General features: G+C 39.5%; 1 long non-coding RNA gene across 3 annotated transcripts; it reads right to left on the bottom strand.

The window, feature by feature from the left end:
- Nucleotides 1-2,781: 2,781 nt before the first annotated feature.
- LOC130684944 (uncharacterized) lies at nt 2,782-22,060 on the bottom strand. 3 transcript variants are annotated; one of them, XR_008999350.1, is made up of 4 exons: nt 20,599-22,058; nt 20,403-20,518; nt 18,823-18,974; nt 2,782-3,939 (listed from the first exon to the last, which is right to left on the bottom strand). It is a non-coding gene; the product is annotated as an uncharacterized LOC130684944 (long non-coding RNA). The 3 variants fall into 3 exon arrangements; XR_008999352.1 differs by lacking the exon at nt 2,782-3,939 and adding an exon at nt 15,509-15,552 and having other exon boundaries at nt 20,599-22,060; XR_008999351.1 differs by lacking the exon at nt 20,403-20,518 and having other exon boundaries at nt 20,599-22,056.
- Nucleotides 22,061-22,272: the final 212 nt, after the last annotated feature.

Here is a 22,272-nt window from a genome sequence, read left to right as displayed (position 1 = left end):
GTTTTAAGGTAGGGAACAAGTAATGATTAACATGAATGGCCTGTCTTTGGGGGCCTCCAGGGCATGTGCTTTGAGAGCTCCTTTGTGGGTGTGGGGACAGAAGTCAGATGGCTCTTTATTTTTTTCAGTTGAGATGGTCTTCATTCTTTGGTTCTCTGGGGTCTAGCGAGCCACCAGGGGGTGTGCAGGCATTTGTCCTGAACCCTGCTCCTTTCTGAAGACTTGGCTCTCTTCTCTGGATGGAAAATATAATCTGTCTAAGATGTTTAAGCAACCCTTGTACTGAAGGGCTTGAGTAAATGTCCTACGGCTGCAGAGCTGGGGTGGATCTGAGAGGATGTGGGTGTGCAAGCACCTCAGGAGAGCTTCCCAGGTGGGATCTGAAGGCGGCCTGTACACAGAGCACAGGGAGAGACCCACGGAAGAGGCAGGCTGCTCCGGGTCGGTAGGTGGCAGGTTTAATAAACAAAGGAACTTAGCTATGAGGCTTGTCCTGGGTGGCAGCAAGACGCGTAGCTCTGCACACCCACTGCCAGATCTTGATAGCTTCATAGAAGCCTTAGTGGGGCTCAGTCATGTCTCCTGTCCAGATGGTCTCAACACCACTTCTTGATCTCCAGGCTGGGTCCTTTGGGCAGCCTCTGGGCATGGGAGAGGCAGGCAGAACCCACCTTCCAAGGAGAGGGGCGGGGGTAAGGAGCCTGACTGCCAGGGCCCAGCTCAGGGGGCGGCAGCGGTCACATCTTCTCAGTGACCTTCCCCAACAAGGTGTCATCAGTTGTGACTTTGAGCCACCTTACTCACAGGGGTCCAAGGGGTGGATAGGGCCTCATCTGAGGTCCTCAAGGTACACCATACCTATGCTTCCTCATTCCTTCACCCTCTTTCCTTCCAGTCCCACCCCTGTCCTCTCTCTGTTTCCTCCCCACCCAGAGTCCCTGCTCTCACCCTCAGGATCACTGATGGCCTTCCTGTAGGCTCAGACCCTTCCTAGCCCACCAACTGTTACCTCAGGCACCAGCTGGGTAACACTGGGGGCTTCCTCTGCTCTGTCTTCGCTGAGTTCCTGGTCACTGGGAATGGTGACTACTTTAATGTCAGTCCTATCTCTCTCTGTTCTCAATGCCATTTTTTCTCCTAAAGTTCTTTAGGACAACCACACTCCCCCACTGGGGTAATTAATTTTTCCAGAAAACTTTTTGGTCTATTCTGTGCAAGGCATGTGTATTCTCTTATTCCTGGACTTTACTCCTTGTGAAAACAAAACAAAACAGGTGCTCGTTTTGTTATGTTGCAGACACATTTTCCTTTCTCACCTACTTCCCATCACAAAGGGCCCTTGGATTAACTGAGACTTCCTGCCCCCATAATCAAACTGTTTCTCTCCCTTGGATCCCCAAATTTCTCCTGTGACAAATGTGCTTGGAACTTCAGTGTCACCTTGCAAATACTGAGTCTTGACAGACATACCTGACACTATGAAGGGCAGAACTGTTCCCATGAGAGAGAGTGCATCAACTCTTTGAAGAGAGATCTTTATTCCTAGATATGGCTTTGTCCATGACTGAATGGGGATGTGTCAGTGATTGCGATGATGCCTGTCTAAGTGAATGTTGAGAGCTTGTGCAAAACTTTAAAAATTATGTATATTTTTTGTGAGTAAGCTTCATATAGAAAGTAATTTGGGATATGCTGTCTTCCTTCCTATCTTCTTACAATACGTTTTTTCTCCAGCTGTTGAAGTGAGAAATACTTTCTCTGCAGAATAAAAGTGTCAGTGTGAAACAGAATATGGAAGATGTTGAGGTTATGTCTGAAAATGAGGAGGATGCAAATTTTAAATTCCTGGGACCGGTGATGCAACCCTGCTGTATGCTTTGGACCACAAGAGAAGGAAGCTGAATCACATTGTCAAAGCTCCTAGTATTCAGGGTATCATTGTAGATGTTTCCCATATATTATCCCATTACATTTTCTCAACAACCATAGCAAGTAGGTTTTATTCTCTCCTTCTCTCTCTCTTTTTGCATTGAAGAGAGTCAAGCTTAGAGAGTTACCAACTTCCTTAGGGTCCCAGATATTTAGGTACAAAGCTAGAAACCAGGATCATTTGACTTAGAAGCTCTTGCACTTTCCCCCACACCATGCTGTCAACTTTAGGAGTGGGAAGTTCAGCTCTACAATGGTACCCTACAATGTTACTTGTACACAACAGCGCTTTAGCCTTTCTTTTATGTCTCATTCCCCATTCCCTATACCTTTGAGGGCAGAGAGCATGACATATTCTAGCATTTTCCTACCAGGAGTTAGCATGGGGAATGAAATTTAGGAAAAGCTCAGTAAAAGGTTGTTTAATGGTTGAATGAATTAGATTTGTCCATCCTAAAAAGCTAATCTAAAGAAGCTTCTCCTTTAAGAATTCCTATTTCTCTTAAGTCTTCCAGTTATTAGAACCTATGAGATCATTCAAGGAACTTTTCTCCTTGGTCACTTTTAACATTCATAAAGTTATCAGATATGTCATTTTATGTTAATAAGGTCTCTAACACCTGCCTCTTCCTTTTATTTCCACTATCAGCACCTCTATTCCAGCTAGGCTCAGGGACTGTTCCCTGCTGCCATTCATGCTTTCATTTCTTCAACAAACATTTTGTGAGCACTCACTAGGCACAATAAACAGGTTTTCACAACGCAGTGTTATAAATGTGGGAAAAGCTTGTTTAGGGAGCTATGAGAGCACAGAAGAGGCTTATTCCTACCTAATTCAGGGAGGGAGGTGCAGAGAAGGCTTCCTGAAGGAATGCCATCTTGAGCTGAGCCTGGGAAAGTCAGTTGAGTTAAAATAGGGCAAAGAAGATGGAGAAGAGCAAAATAACCACCACAAAGTCCCTCCCCCATCGTATCACCACTTCTTTCCCTCATTTTCTCCATAGTACTTTTTGATATCTGGCGTACTACGTATTTCACCTGTCGTGTCTCTCCTCAGAATTATCCAATGAATTTCCTTCTTACCCCCAGGAAAAGCCAAACTAATTACAATGCCTGACAAAACTGTGGTGGTGTGGGTTCTGTTAGCACTCTGACCTCTTTTGTTCCCACTTTTCTTCCCACTCTGCTTCTGCCACACTGCGTTCGTTGTTGCTTAAATGTAGCAGGCTGGCTCCTGCCGTAGGGCCTTTGCACTGGCTTTTCCCTCTGCTTGTAATGGCCTTCTCACAGCTATTTGCATGACCAACTTCCTCTTCTCCTTGGAGACCCACTCACATTATCACATAGGTCTTCTCTCACTCTCCTATTTGTAATTTCATCAACTCCCCTCCTTACCTGTATACTCCCCAACCCCTCTTCTTTTGCCTAGCAAACATCCCCTTGGATCGCACCATGCATTTATTTATATATTTCACTTACTCCCTGAAGAATGTAAGCTTTGTGAGGACAGGATTTTTGACTCTTTTTAAATCACCTCTGTTTACACTGTCTGAATGAATGTTGGCACATAGACAGTCTCAACGAATATCTGTCAAATGAATGAATGAAAGGGTGAAAAACAGGAAACACAAAGGCAGGGATGTAAGAAATTTGAAGGAAATGCCCAAACTCTAATTTGGCCTGATTCCTTCTAAGATCCTTTATTACATAGACTTGCAGGTACAGTGGTGTGGCAGCTCCTTCCTTAGACTCTTGCTGAGAGCTGACTTTGCTAAAGGGAAGGAAACATTTCAGTCTGGTTGATGGGATGATTAACTTTCGCCCTCTCCACTTCCAGATTTCTTGGCAGGGTTTTTCCCTTTAACACACAGGATTGTTCTCTTGCAGAACTATGGATTTCCTGAGTACCATTCATCATCACACTGTAGACAGCAGGACAGGGGAGGACAGGGAACTTGGAGTTTTTGGTTAATGGCTTCTGTTTCCTTTTTGTGTCAGAGGCTGGATCACCTGTTGAGGGAGGGTACAGGGTAGAGATGATGACATTTTGAATCTTCACTGATGAGATTGGGGAAGGTGGGTGATGAGGAAACCGGAGTTCTGGAGCAGAAAGAAGCATTGGGAAGTATGTAACATTTGTAAGATGTTGGATGTGGGTGTTTGCATAATGCTTTGTTAGCAGTATGGTTTTGTTGAGAAGGAAGAATGAATTAGACTCAAACCCCCACTTGTTAAAAACTGACAAGGTAGAAGTAATACTGTAATGTGATTTGCCTGCAGGGAACCTTGTTTTCCTCAAATAGGAGCTGCTGAAGGTCCGTGGTGACTGGTGGATGCCTGAACCAATTATGTAGTAGGGAATGAGGGGAGGGGAGAATGGGTGTTTCCTCTCCAAGCCACTGGGCTGGTACTCCTTTCACTGACCAGTGGCTGTGTCACCAGTAAACATCCCATAAGTGTGCAGACATGCTCTTATTATACACACAAGGGGTGCTATTAAGGCCAGGCAGGAATCCTGGTCAGGAATTTCCATTTTCCCCACACCAGTGCATTGGTTGGGGAAACTGAGGGTGGCTCACATTTGTTTCGAGCAGAGCTCCTTACCTCATCACTACTGGCCTTTGGCTGGATAATTCCCTGATGTGAGGGGTGTCCTGTACACTGTGGGATGTTTAGCGACATCCCTGACCTTGACTTGCTAGCTGCCAAGTAGCACGTGTACCTTCTGCTGTGACAATCAAAACTGTCTCCAGATATTCGCAAATGCCCACTAGGCAGCAAAAGTATTTGAAAACCACTGGTCTTGGGCTTTATTCTTTACAAAGGAGTTTCACCTATGTTATCCCTTCTATGTCTCTGGAAGGTCCCTTTTCTTTTCTGTTTTATATAGCTGGGCAAGTGGCAGGAAAAGGAATTGTACTCGCATCTCTGACTTTAAGCTTACAGCTCTTTCTCTTTTGTATGTTCAAGGGTAGGGTGAGAGAGATCCTGAGAGATGAGTGATTAAAAGGTAGAGTAACGTGGCCCCATCCTGAAGGAGATGTCAGTTTTGAGATAAAGGATGAAATTCTTGGTGAAAATTACAGGTTTAGACAGAGGGATACTACTAGCCACTTTGCTCTTTTCAGACTTTATATCTTAATTTTATTTTGATGACTTTGCATGTCACTCTTTGAAATGGAAGACATTTGGATTTCCTTTCTTAGGTGGTTAGTTTCATTTTTGACTGCCAATGTTTCCAAATCTTTCAAACCTTTTAAGAGGACACGGAAGGTCCTAATAAAACTTGGTCACTTCCTCCTGAAGATGCGTCATTGTGATAACAGTATATGTGTACCCTTCCCAGTGGTGGTTTCCAAGAAAGCCAGAACACATTACTGTCCTTAAACACAAAAGTTTGTAGGGGTTGTTATTGAGTCTAGATCAGAAAACTGGAATTCCTGAAATCATTTTCTGCAAGACATGACATTTCTGAGACTATAAATAATTATTTTGCTTTTGTGTTCTGATGAGAGAAAAGATAATGCATTATTTTTTTTTATTTTTGTATCATTAATGTACAATTACATGAACAACATTATGGTTACTAGACTACCCCCATTGTCAAGTCCCCACCACATACCCCATTACAGTCACTGTCCATCAGCATAGTAAGATGCTACAGAATCACTGCTGATCTTCTCTGTGCTATACTGCCTTTCCTGTGCCCCCCTCAACATTATGTGAGCAAACTGTAACACCCCCTTTTTCCTCTTCTCTTTCCCTTCCCACCCATCCTCCTGAGTCCCTTTCCCTTTGGTAACTGCTAGTCCATTCTTGGGTTCTGTGATTCTGCTGCTGTTTTGCTCCTTCAGTTTTAGCTTTGTTTTTATACTCCACAGATGAGTGAAATCATTTGGTACTTGTCTTTCTCTGCCTGGCTTATTTCACTGAGCATAATACCCTTTAGTTCCATCCATGTTTTGCAAATGGTAGGATTTGTTTTCTTCTTATGGATGAATAATACTCCTTTGTATATATGTACCACACCTTCCTTATCCATTCGTCTACTGATGGACACTTAGGTTGCTTCCATTTCTTGACTATTGTAAATAGTGCTGCGATAAACATAGGGGTGCATCTGTCTTTTTCAAACTGGGCTCCTTCATTCTTAGGTTAAATTTCTAGGAGTGGAATTCCTGGGTCAAATGGTATTTCTATTTTTAGTTTTTTGAGGAAACTCCATACTGCTTTTGACAATGATTGAACTAATTCACATTCACACCAGAATTGTAGGAGGGTTCCCTTTCTCCACATCCTCACCAACATTTGTTTTTGTTTGTCTTTTGGATGGTGGCCATCCTAACTGGTGTGAGGTGATATATCATTGTGGCTTTAATTTGCATTTCCCTGATGATTAGCAATGTGGAGCATCTTTTCATGTGCCTGTTGGCCATATAAATTTCTTCTTTGGAGAAGTATCTGTTCAGATCTTCTGCCCATTTTTAAATTGGATTATTTGCTTTTTGTTTGTTGAGGCACATGAGCTCTTTATATATTTTGGATGTCAACCCCTCACCAGATACATCATTTATGAATATATTCTCCCATTCTGTAGGATGTCTTTTTGTTCTACTGATAGTGTCCTTTGCTGTACAGAAGCTTTTATTTTGATATAGTCCCACTTGTTCATTTTTGCTTTTGTTTCCCTTGCCTGGGGAGATATGTTCATAAAGAAGTTGCTCATGTTATGTCCAAGAGATTTTTGCCTATGTTTTCTTCTAAAAGTTTTATGGTTTCATGACTTACATTTGGGTCTTTGATCTGTTTCAAGTATACTTTTGTGTATGGACTTAGACAGTGACCCAGTTTCATTCTCTTACATGTAGCTGTCCAGTTTTTCCAGCACAAGCTGATGAAGAGGCTGCCATTTCCCCATTGTATATCCATAGCTCCTTTATTGTATATTAATTGATCATATATGCTTGGGTTCATATGTGAACTCTCTATTCTGTTCCACTGGTCTATGGGTCTGTTCTTGTGCCAGTACCAAATTGTCTTGATTACTGTGGCTTTGTAGGAGAGCTTGAAGTTGGGAAGGAAGATTCTCCCTACTTCGTTCTTCCTTCTCAGGATTGCTTTGACTATTCAAGTTCTTTTGTGGTTCCATATAAATTTTAGAACTATTTGTTCCAGTTTGTTGAAGATTGCTGTCCGTATTTTGATAGTGATTGCATTGAATCTGTAGATTGCTTTAGGCAGGATGGCCATTTTGACAATAATTAATTCTTCCTACCCAAGAGCATGGGATGAATTTTCATTTATTAGTGTCCTCTTTAATTTCTCTTAAGAGTGTCTTGTAGTGTTCAGGGTATAGGTGTTTGACTTCTTTGGTTAGGTTTATTCCTAGGTATTTTATTCTTTTTGATGCAATTGTTTTCCTGATTTCTCTTTCTGTTAGTTCATTGTTAGTGTATAGGAGAGCCACAGATTTCTGTGTATTAATGTTGTATCTTGCAACTTTGCTGAATTCCGATATTAGTTCTAGTAGTTTTGGAGTGGAGTCTTTAGGATTTGTTATGTACAATATCATGTTATCTTCAAACAGTGACAGTTTGACTTCTTCCCTACCCATCTGGATGCCTTTTATTTCTTTGTGTTGCCGTGGCTAGAACCTCCAGAACTATGTTGAATAAAAGTGGGGAGAGTGGGCATCCTTGTCTTGTTCCTGATCTTAGGGGAAAGCTTTCAGCTTCTCTCTGTTAAGTATAATGTTGGCTGTGGGTTTATCATATATGGCCTTTATTATGTTCAGGTACTTGCCCTCTATACCCATTTTTTTGAGAGTTTCTATCATGAATGGATGTTGAATTTTGTCAAATTCTTTTTCAGCATCTATGAGGTGATCATGTGGTGTTTGTCCTTCTGTTTGTTGATGTGGTAGATGATGTTGATGGATTTTTGAATGTTGTAGCATCCTTGCATCCCTGAGATGAATCCCACTTGGTCATGGTGTATGATCCTCTTCATGTATTTTTGAATTCGGTTTGCTAATATTTTGTTGAGTATTTTTGCATCTATGTTCATCAGGGATATTGGTCTGTAGTTTTTTTTTTGTGTGTGTGTTTGTGGTGTCTTTGCCTGGTTTTGGTATTAGAGTGATGCTGGCTTCATAGAATGGGTTTGGAATTATTCCCTCCTCTTCTATTTTTTGGCAAACTTTAAGGAGAATGGTTATTATATCTTCTCTAAATGTCTGATAAAATTCACCAGTGAATCCTTCTGGTATGGGGGTTTTGTCCTTGGGTATTTTTTGATTACCATTTCAATTTTGTTGCTGGTAATTGGTCTGTTTAGATTTTCTGTTTCTTCCTTGGTCAGTCTTGGAAGGTTGCATTTTTCTAGAAAGTTGTCCATTTCTTCTAGGTTATCCAATTTGTTAGCATATAGGTTTTCATAGTATTCTCTAATAATTCTTTGTATTTCTGTGGTGGGCATAGTGATTTTTCCTTTCTCATTTCTGATTCTGTTTATGTGTGTAGATTCTCTTTTTCTCTTAATAACTCCGGCTAGGGGTTTATTTATTTATTTTATTTTCTCAAAGAACCAGCTCTTGGTTTCATTAATTTTTTCTGTTGTTTTATTCTTCTCAATTTTATTTATTTCTATTCTGATCTTTATTATATCCCTCCTTCTGCTGACTTTGGGCCTCATTTGTTCTTCTTTTTCCAGTTTCAATAATTATGACTTTAGACTACTCATTTGGGATCGTTCTTTCCTCAGGTGGGCCCTGATTGCTATATACTTTCCTCTTAGAACTGCCATCACTGTGTCCCACATAAGTTGGGGCATTGTGCTGTTGTTTTCATTTGTCTCCACATATTGCTTGATCTCTGTTTTAATTTGGTCATTGATCCATTGATTATTTAGGAGTATATTGTTAAGCCTCCATGTGTTTGTGAGCCTTTTTGTTTTCTTTGTACAATTTATTTCTAGTTTTATACCTTTGTGATCTAAGAAGTTGGTTGGTAGAATTTCAATCTTTTTGAATTTATTGAGCCTCTTTTTGTGGCCTAGTATGTTGTCTATTCTTGGAAATGTTCCATATGCACTTGACAAGATTGTGTATCCTGCTACTTTTGGGTGTAGAGTTCTGTAGATGTCTGTTAGGTCCATCTGTTCTAGTGTGTTGTTCAGTGCCTCTGTGTCCTTACTTATTTTCTGTCTGGTTGAACTGTCCTTTCGAGTGAGTGGTATGTTGAAGTCTCCTAAAATGAATGCATTGCATTCTATTTCCTCCTTTAATTCTGTTAGTATTTGTTTCACATATGATGGTGCTCCTGTGTTGGGTGTGTAGATATTTATAATGGTTATATTCTCTTGTTGGACTGAGCCCTTTATCATTATGTAATATACCTGTTTATGTCTTCTTACTTTCTTTGTTTTGAAATCTATTTTGTCTGATATAAGTACTGCTACACCTGCTTTTTTCTCCCTATTGTTTGCATGAAATAACATTTTCCATTCCTTCACTTTTAGTCTGTGTATTTTTTTGGGTTTGAGGTGAATTTCTTGTATGCAGCATATAAATGGGTCTTGCCTTTTTATCCATTCTATTCATTCTATTACTCTGTGTCTTTTGATTGCTGCATTCAGTCCATTTACGTTTAGGGTGATTATCGATAGATACGTATTTATTGCCATTGCAGCTTTGGATTTGTGGTTACCATAAGTTCAAGGGTAGGTTCTTTACTATCTAACCATCTAGCTTAACTCACTTATTATGCTATTATAAACACAGTCTGTTGATTCTTTATTTATGTACCTTCTTTTTCCTCCTCCTCTACTCTTTATGTGTTAGGTGCTTTATTCTGTACTCTTTTGTGTTTCACTTGACTGATTTTGTGGATAGCTGATTTTATTTTGCATTAGGTAGTATTTGGTTGGTTTGTTTTCTTTGCTGTGGTTTTATTTTCTCTGGTGACATATATTTAGCCTTAGGAACACTTCCATCTAGAGCAGTCCCTTTAAAATACACTGTAGAGATGGTTTGTGGGAGGTAAATTCCCTCAACTTATGCTTGTCTTCGAATTGTTTAATCCCTCCTTCAATTTTAAATGATAATCTTGCTGGATACAGTATTCTTGGTCTGAGGCCAATCTGTTTCATTGCATTGAGTATATCATGCCATTCCCTTCTGGCCTGTAAGGTTTCTGCTGAGAAGTCTGATGATAGCCTGATGGGTTTTCCTTTGTAGGTGATCTTTTATCTCTCTCTGGCTGCTTTTAATACTCTGTCCTTCTCTTTGATCTTTGCCATTTTAATTATTATATATCTTGGTGTTGTCCTCCTTGGGTCCCTTGTGTTGGGACATATGTGGACTTCCATGGTCTGAGAGACTATTCCCAGATTGGGGAAGTTTTCTGCAATTATTTCTTCAAAGACAGTTTCTATCCATTTTTCTCTCTCTCCTTCTTCTTGTACCCCTATAATGTGAATATTCCATTTGGATTGGTTACACAGTTCTCTTAATATTCTTTCATTCCTAGAGATCCTTTTATCTCTCTCTGCCTCAGCTTCTCTGTATTCTTGCTCTCTGATTTCTATTCCATTAACAGTCTCTTCCACCTCATCCTGTCTTCCCTTAAATCCTTCTGTTGTTTGTTTCATTTCTGTTATCTCCCTCCAGAATTCATCCCTTAGCTCTTGCATATTTCTCTGTAGCTCTATCAGCATGCTTATGACTTTTATTTTGAATTCTTTTTCAGGAAGATTGGTGATTTTGGTTTCACCAGGCCCTCTCTCTGGTGTTTGAGGGATTTTGGACTGAACAAGGTTCTTCTGCCTTTTCATGGCAATGGTAATAATTGCCAGTGAGTGGCACATGTGTCAGCTGGGAGAACAAAGTCCCTTCCTACTTGCTGGTTGCCTTGCCCATCTCTGTTGCATGTGCTGTTCAACCGCAAACAGGGAGCAGCCTCTGGGTGGATTCCCTGTGCTGCCATGGGTGGGGTGGCCCTTGGGATGGCCTGGGGCACTGGCAATGGTTGCAGGTGATCAGCATGTGTTCGCTGTGAGAACAGAGCCCCTAAATGCTTGGCAGACTCTGTACCAGTTTCCTCTGCCTGTGCCAGTCAACCTGATGTAGGGGGCAGCCTCTGGGTTAATCACCTGAGCTGCCATTGGCAGGGTGGCTCTCAGGATGGCCTAGGGCACTGGCAGTGGTTGCAGGCAATCAGCATGTGTTTGCCACGAGAACAGAGCCCCTACATGCTCTGCGGACTCTGCTCCAGTTTCCTCTGCCTGTGCTGGTTGGCTGCACACAGGGGGCAGTCTCTGGGTTAATCCCCTGAGCTGCAGTGGGTGGGTACTAGGGTACTAGGGTGGATGGCCTAGGGTACTGGTGGGGATTGCAGGTGAGCAGTGCATGTTTGCCATGAGAATAAATCCCCTTTGTGCCTTCCAGACTCTGTGCCATTTTCTGCTGTCTGTGTCAGTCACCTGCAGGCAGGGGAAAGCTGCTGGGTCTATCCCAGTTAGCCGCAGGCTGGGAGAAGCCTCTGTGTGGTTGCTGTGGGTAGGGCTGCTCCCCTGTTCTTCTGCAGCAATGGCAGGTCAGGCAATTCACTTGCAGTGCTGGTGGGGGGGAATGAATGGCCGGCTGCTTATCGCTGTGAGGGGATTTGGAGGTGCATTGCTACAGGGGGTTAGGGTGCTTGAAGTTCCTTAAAGTTCCCAGCCTGTTGGGCTGAGTGTGCCAGGACGATTTTGTCCACCTGTTAAACCCTTGTCCCTTTAAGACTTTTAAAGCGCCTGCTTTTCTTTGGTCTCAGAGTAGCCGGCTGTAGGAAACTGTTCACAGTCTTAGTCTCAGATTTTGATTTTACATTCCTCTAATATCCAGTACACCATGCACTGTGTGTCTGTGCTCCCAGTGCAGATTATTAGGACTGGTTATTTAGCAGCCCTCTGCTTCATTTCCACCCCACTCTGATTCTTTTCCTTCCACCTGTGAGCTGGGATGGGGGAAGTGCTTGGGTTCTGCAGGGTTACAGTTTTGTATCTTACCATTTTCAGGAGATGTTGAGGTCTCGCAGATGTAGATATAGCCTGGCTGGTGTACTGTATCCTCTGGTCACTCTTTTAGGAGTAGTTGTATTTGCTGTATTTTCAAAATATATATGATTTTGGGAGATTTCCACCACCCTACTCATGCTGCTGTCTTGAGAAATCAATATGCGGTAATGCGTTATTTTAAATTGATGTCTGAAGGTAAAGAACTAAATTGGGCTAAATAGGGGTAAGTATATATTTCAATATGAGAGTCTAGTTAAATGAAACATTTTGATTCCTGTCCAGATATATTTCTTTGCCTTTTATATGTAACTCCATTATGCTTAGGCATCAGACTTTAAATTCATCATTTTGGAATCACAGTGCAACTAATTGTAATTAACAACATTAAAGGGGGGCTAACTCCATGCCACCACTATTCCAGCAGCCTCATTTAGAAAGGGAGGCAGCACGCTGAAGCACATAGCATAGTTTGGAGACTTGTCAAGATCTGCCTTTTCTACATGTGTGAAAAGGCTTCTGCCCTTTCTAGATATTTGACCTCATGCAAATAATCTAGCCTCTTTGAGCCTCAGCTTCCTCCTTTGAAAAATGTGGTAATAATATTGACCCTTTTATTTTGATTAACAATATCAATCTTTGTGATGACAGAATGAAAGAAATTATGTGAAAGCTGAATATTAAAGTAGCACTTAATATAATTAAATAACATTTTATATTAACAATGTCATTAATATGGTTAATTAATCCTTAATGTTAAGTGATATTAAATGAAAATTATGTGTAAGAGTAATTAACATCAGTATTAGCTATTAGTTAATAATACTGTTAATAATTATTTTTGAGTATGTTGAATTGATTTTGAATATGAACATTCATGATCAAGAAGGTAGGTTGGTATTTGAGTTTCTTATATTTTTCTCCAAACTTGGTTTATCTATTTATTTTTTATGTTCTTATTTTTCTGGTTTTATTTTTGGAAATGCTACTGCTGCTTTCCTTTGGCCTAAACAAATCTCATGGACAAGAGAGCTGATCTGTAGATATGAAGCACATGCCATTGGAGAAATGATGAATAGAATTTGTGCACCACTGATTACATTTATTTTTGGAAAGCTATGTGGACTGCATGTGATGACAGCATTTTTGAGGAAGTGCAGAACTAAACTCTAAGTCTGTGAAAGCTCTGTAAAATGTTCCCGCTTCCTGCCTCTTCCTTCCTTCCTTCCTTGTCAAGACTCAAGTGTTGCATGGTGAAAACACGTTTTCCTTTTGAAATTGCTTAACACAGAATGTTTACTGATAATATAACTGAGGGCGTTTTTTAGGCCCCAAGACTTGCCTGTTGAACTGAATGAGTTGCCCAAATTACACCAAATTTGTTACAGCTGAGAGATTTGTTTTGCATTCATCATATGACGAGGGAAGAATGCCCCAAAGCTCTATTCACACAGACAACTTTAACCTTGTATTTCTTTTTGTTTGTTATGCATTATGATCATACTACATTCTGTATTTTCACGCTTTAAAAAAAATTATATAAGCAAAGTATTGCATAAGCAACTTCGTAGTTCTTTCAGGCACAATTTTAGGATGCATAATAGTTCCTTTAGTAGATAACCTGTACTTTATATACGTTTACCTGTTATTGGACACTTATGGTTTTCCAATATTTTAATGTCATAAAAAATACTATAGCAAACATCTTTACATATAAAGCATTTTATTTGGATTTTCACATTTCCTTAAATAACTTTTCATATGTGTAATTACTGGTCCAAAGGGCACAAAACATATTTAATTAATACTCATATTTAATATTTAAGGCACAAAACATTTTTAAGTCTTTTGATATATAGAGCCAGATTACTTTCTGAAAGGTTTAACAGCTGTGTATATAAAATTCTTGCTTCCTTATCTTTGCTGGATTTGGATATTCCCATTAAAGTTTTTTTGGTATGTAAAAGTATATCTCAATGTTTAATATGCATATTTTAGATATTGACAAAGATGAAATTTGAAAAAATATATTTTATTATTTTTGTTTTCTTGGTGGATTTTCTATTCTTTTTTCCCACTTCCTTAAACTTAAGAATGTTTACTTTGCTCTGCTCCATAGTGAGTAAGCCACTTTAAGACTGAATTGTTAAGGGACGAAAGAAAAGAGAGGAAGAGCTTCCATTCTCTTGAATAGGACTCATTCTTCTGAGTAATTCTTCTGCTCTAAGTGGTGGTGATGTTGGTTGTCTGGATGGTCCCGTGGTGGGAAATGGCTAGAAATCTAGGCCATTATATTATTATAATATATAATATATTATTATATACTAATTATATTAAGTATATAATAGTGTTTTTAGAGAATTAAAATACAAGCTAATATATTAGTATCTATTCAGAATATTAAAGAACTGCTTAATGACAGTAATTCAATAAAAATTGGTTAAAATTGACTTAATATTTTACAAAAAGGATGGTCAATAAGCATATAAAAATGTGCTCAACATCTTCAGTTATCAGGTAAATGCAAATTAAAACCACAAATCCACCCACCAGAATGGCTAAAATTAAAAGGATTGACAATTCCAGGTGTTGGCAAGGATGTGGAGCTATGTGAATTCTTATGCATTGCTGATGAAATTGTCAGTTGGTACAGTTACTTTCAAAAAATGAAACATACATACCCCATGGCCCAGCAAATCCAGTCCTAAAGATATGTTCATTAATAATAAATGCATATGTTCACCAAAAAAAAAAAAAATATATATATATATATATATATCTCAATGTTTGTAGTTTATGAACTTGACTAAAAATGGTCCTAACTTGGGAAACTACCCAAATGTCCATCAACAGTGGAATGATAAATCAATTGTGGTATATTAATACAACAATAATACTAACAAAAAAGAACAAATTGTAGTTACCACATGACAAGACAGATGAATATTATAGACTTAATGTTGAGCAAAAGAAGCCAGAAACAGAAAAAGTACAGCCTGTAAGAGTCCATTAAAATGAAGCTCAAAGAAAGGCAAAGTTAATCAATGATAATGGAAGTCAGACTGATGATTACCTTTGAGAGTATATTAACTGGGAGGGAGCTACCTGAAGTAGTGCAATTATTCTACATTATGATCTGTTGATGAGTACTCATTGAGCTATGCGATTAAAATTTGTGTCCTTTACTGTATGTACTTCAGTAAAAAATAAAAAAGAAAATTTAATAATGTATAATTTAAGAAAAAAATAACACATTATGCAAATGCTCTAAGACACAGGATATTTCCAGTCCATCTATGTATGGGTTCATAACTACTATGGTATGAATGTGTCCTCCTAAAATTCGTATGTTGAAAACCTATATCCAAGGCGATGGTATTAGGAGAAGGCATCTTTGGAAGCTGATTAGGTCACGAGGACAGATCCCTCATGCAATTAAGTGCCCTTAAGCTAGCTTTCTCCCCTTCTACCATGTGAAGGTAAAAAACACACACAAAAAATCTGTGACCCAGAAAAGGGTCCTCTCCTGATTGTGCTGTTCTCCTGATCTTGGACTTTCAGCTTTCAGACCTGTGAACAATAAGTTTCTGTTGTTTATAAGCCACCCAGTCTATGGTATTTTGTTATAATAATATGAATTAACTAAGGTAAGAACCATACTTAGGCCCATTAACTTTGTATTTTGTAAATGTTTGCAAAAATTGGATTCACAATATGAATTTTAAAAATTGATATACAGTCCTATATTAGTTTCAAGTATACAACACAGTGGTTCAACAGTTACCCATGCTATTAAATCCTCACCCCTACTAGTACAGCTACTATTTGACAACATAGAAAGATGTTACAGAATAATTGGCTATATTCTCCAAGCTGTACTGTCCCTGTGACCAAACTACATTATGATTGAGAATTTTTGTGCCCCTTTATCCACCTTACCCTCCTCCCCTCCCCCCAGCCTTTCCCCCATGGTGACCACCAGTCATGTCTCAGTGTCTATGAGTCTACTGCTGTTTTATTCATTGTTTTGTTTTGTATTTATAGTCCACAAATAAGTGAAATCATATGGTATTTGTCTTTCTCCACCTGGCTTATTTCACTCAGCATAACACCCTCTAGGTCCATCCTGTTGTCAAAAATGACAGGATTTCTTTTCATTTTTATGGCTGAATAATATTCCATTGTGCATATGTACCACCTCTTCTTTATCCATTCATCTATTGATGGACATTTAGGTTGTTTCCATATCTTGGCTATTGTAAATAATGCAGCAATACACCTAGGGGTACATATATCTTTTTGAATCAGGGATTTTGTTTTCTTTGGGGAAATTCCTAGAAGTGGAATTACTGGGTTGCACTGTATTTCTATTTTTAGAACCTCCATACTGGTTTCCACAGACACTGCACAAATTGACATTCCTACCAACAGTGTAGGAGGGTTTCCTTTACTCCACATCCTCATCAACACTTGTCATTTCTTATCTTTGGTTATGGTATTAGGAGAAGATATCTTTGGGAGGTGATTAGGTCATGAGGCCAGATCTCTCATGCAATTAAGTGCCCTTTAGCTAGCTTTCTCCCCTTCTACCATGTGAAGGTAAAAAACAAAAAAACATTCTGACTGGTGTGAGGTGATATCTGATTTTGGTTTTGATTTGCATTTTCCTGGTGATTAGCAATGTGCAGCATCTTTTCATGTGCTTGTGGGCCATTTGTATTTCTTCACTGGAGAAATGTCTGCTTAGGTCCTCTGCCCATATTTTAAATAAGGTTATTTGTTTTTTTGGTGTTGAAGCATATGAGCTCATTATATATTTTGCATGTTAACCCCTGGTGAAAACTATTTAGCCTTAGGAATATTTCCATTTACAGCAGTCCTTTTAACATATCCTGGTATGCTGGTTCAGTTGTTATTAATTATTTGAGCCTCTGTTTATCTTAAAATTGTTTAATTTCTGCTTCAAATTTAAATGATAATCTTGCTGGGTAAAGAATTCTTGATTGAAGGTCCTTCTGTTTCTGTACATTAAATATTCCATGCCTCTCCTTCTTGGCTGTAAAATTTCTGCTGAGAAGTCTGCTGATAGTCTGATGGGGTTTCTTTTATAAGTAAGGAGAGTCTGATGGGGTTTCCTTTTTCTCTGGCTGCTTTCATTACTCTCTCCTCATACTTAATCTTTGTCATTTTAATTATTATATGTCTTGGTGTTGTCTTCCTGGGGTTCCTTTTGTTAGGGGCTCTCTGTACTTCCATGACCTGAGTGTTTAGTTCCTTCCCCAGATCAGGGAAGTTTTCAACAATTATTTCCTCAAAGACACTTTCTATCCCTTTGTCTCTCTCTCTCCTCTTTCTGGTACCCCTATTATGCAAATATTGTATCATTTGAAGTGGTCACACTCCTCCCTTATTCTTTCATTCCTAAAGACCCTTTTTTCACTCTGTTCCTCAGGTTTGTTGTGTTCTTGCTCTCTAATTTCCATCTCATTGATTGTTTCCTCTACTTGCAGAAATTTATTATTAATTCCCTACATTTTGTGTTTTATTTCAGTTACTGTATTCTTCAGCTCTTGTATCTCTTTGTTGATGAGATCTTTAATATATTTCTGCAGATCAGTGAGCCTATTTATGACTTTCACTGTGAAATCTTTATCAAGAAGACTGGTGATCTCCATTTCATAGGCCTCTTTCTGGTGTCTTATCCTGTAGTTTTGTTGGGAACATATTCCTCTGCCTCCTCATTTTGTCAGGGTTTCTCTGTTTTTTCCTTTGTATGATATGTATCTGCTATGCTTCCTGATCTAGAGAGTAATGGCTTTAAGAAGGTGTCCTGTGGTGCACAGAAACTCAGGACCCTTTCTTCTCCAGTGCCTGGTTCTCCTTTGCTGTGGATTCCCAGTTGCTGCTGGTTGGCAATGGATGGGGCTCCTTATCTGTCTGCTGGCAGTGGTTTACCTCAGTCTTCTGAGCCTGGAGTTTGGCTTAGACAGGCCTGTGTGATCAGAGTAGTAGTTTCTCCTGGGATCATTTTAGGTGGGGCTGCCCTTTGCCTGCCTTGTAGCAATGGCTGGGTTGCTGGGTTAATGGACTGGGTGTGACGGTAGGGCAGGTTGCACCATGGCAGGGTGCACAGGCTTACAGTGTGACAGGTCACCCATTTGTAGAGCATGCTGGTGCTGAGCAGTGGTGGCCAGTTATGTGGTGGGAGGGCATGCAGTGTGTAGCAGCAGGGGATGGTGCATAGCAGCAGTGAATCTCTGGTGCTGGGAGGGCACATGGGCATGCTGAAGCAATGAGTTGCATGGTGGAAGACTGCACAGGCTTGTGGAGGTGGCCTGACATGAATGGTGGGTGGGGTGCACCAGCGGGTGGGCACAGAGGTGACGAGTCACACAGTGGGAGGCCCCACCAGTGGTGCATGGCTGTTGCAGCAGTGAGTCCTGTGGGTGCCCCCTGGCAGCAGCGAGGCATGCAGCACCACGCTTGGCCACCCATGGGGAGAAAGAAGATTTTGGAGCTGGCTCCTGCAAGGGTCTCCCCAGTTGGACTGAAACAGGGCCATGAAATCTGGGAGAGTATCCCAGCGGAGGATGCCTGTTCCCCACAGGCAGCTGGTGTCTCTGCCTCCTAGAGTGTTTCAACTGTCCCTGGTGTTCAGTCCTGCTAATCACCAGAACCCCATGTAATGTGGACTCATGTTCCTGGAGCAGATCTCCATGGCCAGGTTTGCAGAGTTCCTGGACTCCTACCCCCTCCCTGCTCTGTTCCTCTTCCTCCTGCTTATGGGCTGGGCTGGGGCAAGGGCTTGGGTCCCACTCAATCTTGGCTCTGCCACTTTACCTGTTTCTGTATGGTCTTCTCTTCCAGGTATAGGTGGTCTGTTCTGCAGTCTTCAGTTTGTTTTCAGTTTTAGTTGTATTTGCTTCCTTTGAGTGTGTGTGGAAGGAGGATTCTGTCTTGCCTTCCTACTCCACCATTTTGAGCCCCAACTCCTTCACAATATGAAATAAAAAAATATATCTTTAGTAGGATCTTAATAAATACATAAATATAACAGTAAAGATTATTCATGAAAATTGATGTAAACTCTCAATTTTCTCTCTCTGAGTGTCTGGGAGAAAATGTCGTCAGTGTAGTGGGGAAATAATCTCCATTCAACCAGGTCTGATCTAATCTATATAGTCTTTTTTTCTTTTCCTGATTTTGATTCTGCTGATTCCATTTTCCTGTCATGTTTTCAACGTCTTCACTGTCCCTTACCATGGATGTTAGGAATGTCTGATTCCTGGTGTTTAAGCTTTATTTCCATTCTCTCCTTATAAATGTTGCTCTCTCCATCAAGCCCTACACAATACAGCTGTTTGCTTGATGTGTCAGCCTGGGAACAGCTGTGATCTGTTGCCACTCCTCAACTCTCTCTGAGCTGTGCCCTCTGAATTCATTCATTCACTTAACAAAGTCAGTGTGTTTACACATTGTGCACAGGACTTCTAAAAAGACTTTGGAGGCCCTATGGCACTTTAGACTTATTAAAATGTTTTCATAACCCATACAATTTTTTTTTCTATAACATTTTTTGAAAGGAATTTTTTTGCTTTCTGAATAATGTAGCTGAAAGCAACTCCTTTAAAATACCACTGGCTATGATTTCTTGTCAATACTGGGAAGTGATAAAATGTAACTTAAAAACAGTTTTCGAATATAATGATTTTTTGGTCAACACTAAATTTAATAATTAATAAACAAATCTACAAATTAGCAAATAATCATTAATGGTCAATGTTCTGTATTGCTAGGTTTTACCATTTGTTAGTTTTAATTTCTCCATGTGTATTCTCTGGAACCAAAAATATTTTTTAGCTTTCCAAAGTTTTCATAAAGCATGGAAAAAAAAGGTCTGAAAGTCCCTTCTCATGATCTTGTGGTGCTTATGCATAAAAGAAGCCTGATTTTGTAGTCTTTCCACACATGTTCTCTATGTGTTAGTCCTCTTCTATAATTGGTATGCTCTTGGTTATGCCAAAGGAGGAGTTTCTCTGAATTTCTTTTGACTGGAAAAACCATTTCTTAATTAAAGTGAAAGCCACAGAGGAAACCTCCATTGAGCTGAGTCACAAATGCCTTTATTGGTTAAAGCATTAAACATATTCTCACTTTGCCCCCAGCCCTTCCTAAGGAATAGGATAGGGGGTGTAGCTGCACAATTCAACCATTCTGTGGCCAATATCATGCCATTAATATCAGTTTTATGATGAATATCATGTCTCAAAAGTGGTCCATGGAGTGGTCCACCAACTACAACTACTAAGAATCTATAAATAGACCTAAGAACAGAAATTGAGAGTATTTAGAATATTATAAAGGCAATTTGAGAGAGTAATCTTATTCTGTGGAATTAAATAATAAAAAGTTGAGCTTACTTTTTAAAATTAGTTATCTTGTTTAGTGTATTTTTCAATAGCATTAGATCATGATGGATCGGGGAGAAAATGGTCCTTCACCATAGATGGTTTGAGAAACACTGATGTGTACGACACTGAAATATAGGAAGTTCTTGGTGCAGACTTCTTTCCATAAATAAACAGTAATCATCATGTGGTTTTAGCTGTAACTTACCAGTTTCCTTCTAGATCTGGAGTTTTCTCACTTAGCAAAGGTCTTTGTTCTGAAACATCTTGTATCTGTGGTACTGAAGAATTTCCTCTCAGTCCAAAGTATTTTAGAGAAAATCAATACAATCTTGTTAGCCAGTCAGTGATATAACTGCAAGCTTAAGTATACCTTATTCCAGAAAGTCAGAAGTATCTTCTTGCCCTTGGAAAACTGCCAAAGAATCAGTGTGAACACCAGATGGAGACTCTTTCATCATGTGCCACTATGATTTAGGATATACTGGAGTGATATGTGAATGTTTTTGCCTTCACATATGACTACAATATGATTTCATGGGGTTTTCTAAATCCTCAGAATTTCTTTTTTTTTAAACAGCAGGCTGTACTTAAACACAAATAGGCGAAGAACTCCCCTGTGATATTTTACCTGATTTTTTTTCTTGATAACTAGACTTTTTACCCTTGAAGATGATTAGATAGTTACCCTATAAGGAATACAAATGGAATGTTTAATTTATGAAAGCAACTTTTCTGGGGATTGAGATGGATTGAAATGCCAGATTAATTTTAAAAATCCTTTTACCATCCATTTCCATGCACATGACTGAACTTTCAAGTATGCTAATTGACCTATCTCAGCAGGTACCCAGGCTGGCCAGAGGTTTTGTTTATCTAAATATTCATAGTTTTAAATAACTGAAGATCACAGAGAAGATTTAACCATGTAAAAAAAAGTGGAAAAACAAGATAATCAACCTCTAATGACCTTGCTTCTTGTTCTCATCTCTCATCCTTCCTGATCTTTCTTCATTATTAGATATTATTGACCACTTCTGCAATCTTGAATATTTTCCCCTCTCAAGTCTCCACTGTGTCAGTTCACCCTGTTGCCTGCCTCTCCTCCTCAGCAACTTGCACCCTCCATTCTCCTGCTACTTCAGTGTAGCCATGGCTCATGTTTAATGCTAAGCCCTCCTCTTGACTGTATCTCACTTGGTTAGAGTGTGGCTTTGACTATCAGGTGAATGGCTCCTCAAAGGGGCTGGTATCTTCAATTCTGATGTCATTCACTTCTTTCTCCTCTGCATTTCTGTCTACAGAATTCAGCATTACAGCACTCACTATACATACAAGAACTTCAGTGTTCCCAGTGAACAAATATTAAATAATTCAGCTAATGGTTTTCTTCTTTCAACAGGGACCAAGTCTATTTTGTGCCTTCTAGGCCCTTTGCAGCATTGTGTAGGGAAAGCAGATGACAGAGAAAGCTTTTGCTCTCAAGGAGCTTAAATTCCAGTAATGCACAGAGGTATTGAATTAAAAAAAAATTTTCAGTAATGCACTCACAGAATGAAATGAGTTCTCCACAAGAAGTATGCACAATAAATGTGCTGTGGGAACATAGCGCCAAAAGTTGGAAATCATCAAATGGGAGGACATTGAAGGCTGAGAAAATAGTGTGAATAAAAATAATAACATATACAATCTGATTGAAAGTCAACAAGTATTCTTTTGTTCATGAGGCTGAGAAATGAAGAAAAATTAAGAGCTCAGTTATGGGAAGAATGGTATAAAACAAAAATCAGTAAGCAGAGAGGCCAGTAAATTTTAGAGTTGTTACAAAGATTATAAACAATGATAATATAAACAATATTTCTTAGAAGAAAAGATATATAAA

This window comes from Manis pentadactyla, chromosome 9 (assembly GCF_030020395.1).
Source record: "Manis pentadactyla isolate mManPen7 chromosome 9, mManPen7.hap1, whole genome shotgun sequence".
NCBI lineage: Eukaryota > Metazoa > Chordata > Mammalia > Pholidota > Manidae > Manis > Manis pentadactyla.
The sequence above is the reverse complement of the archived record's forward strand: the minus strand, read 5'-3'. Positions and strand labels throughout refer to the sequence as shown.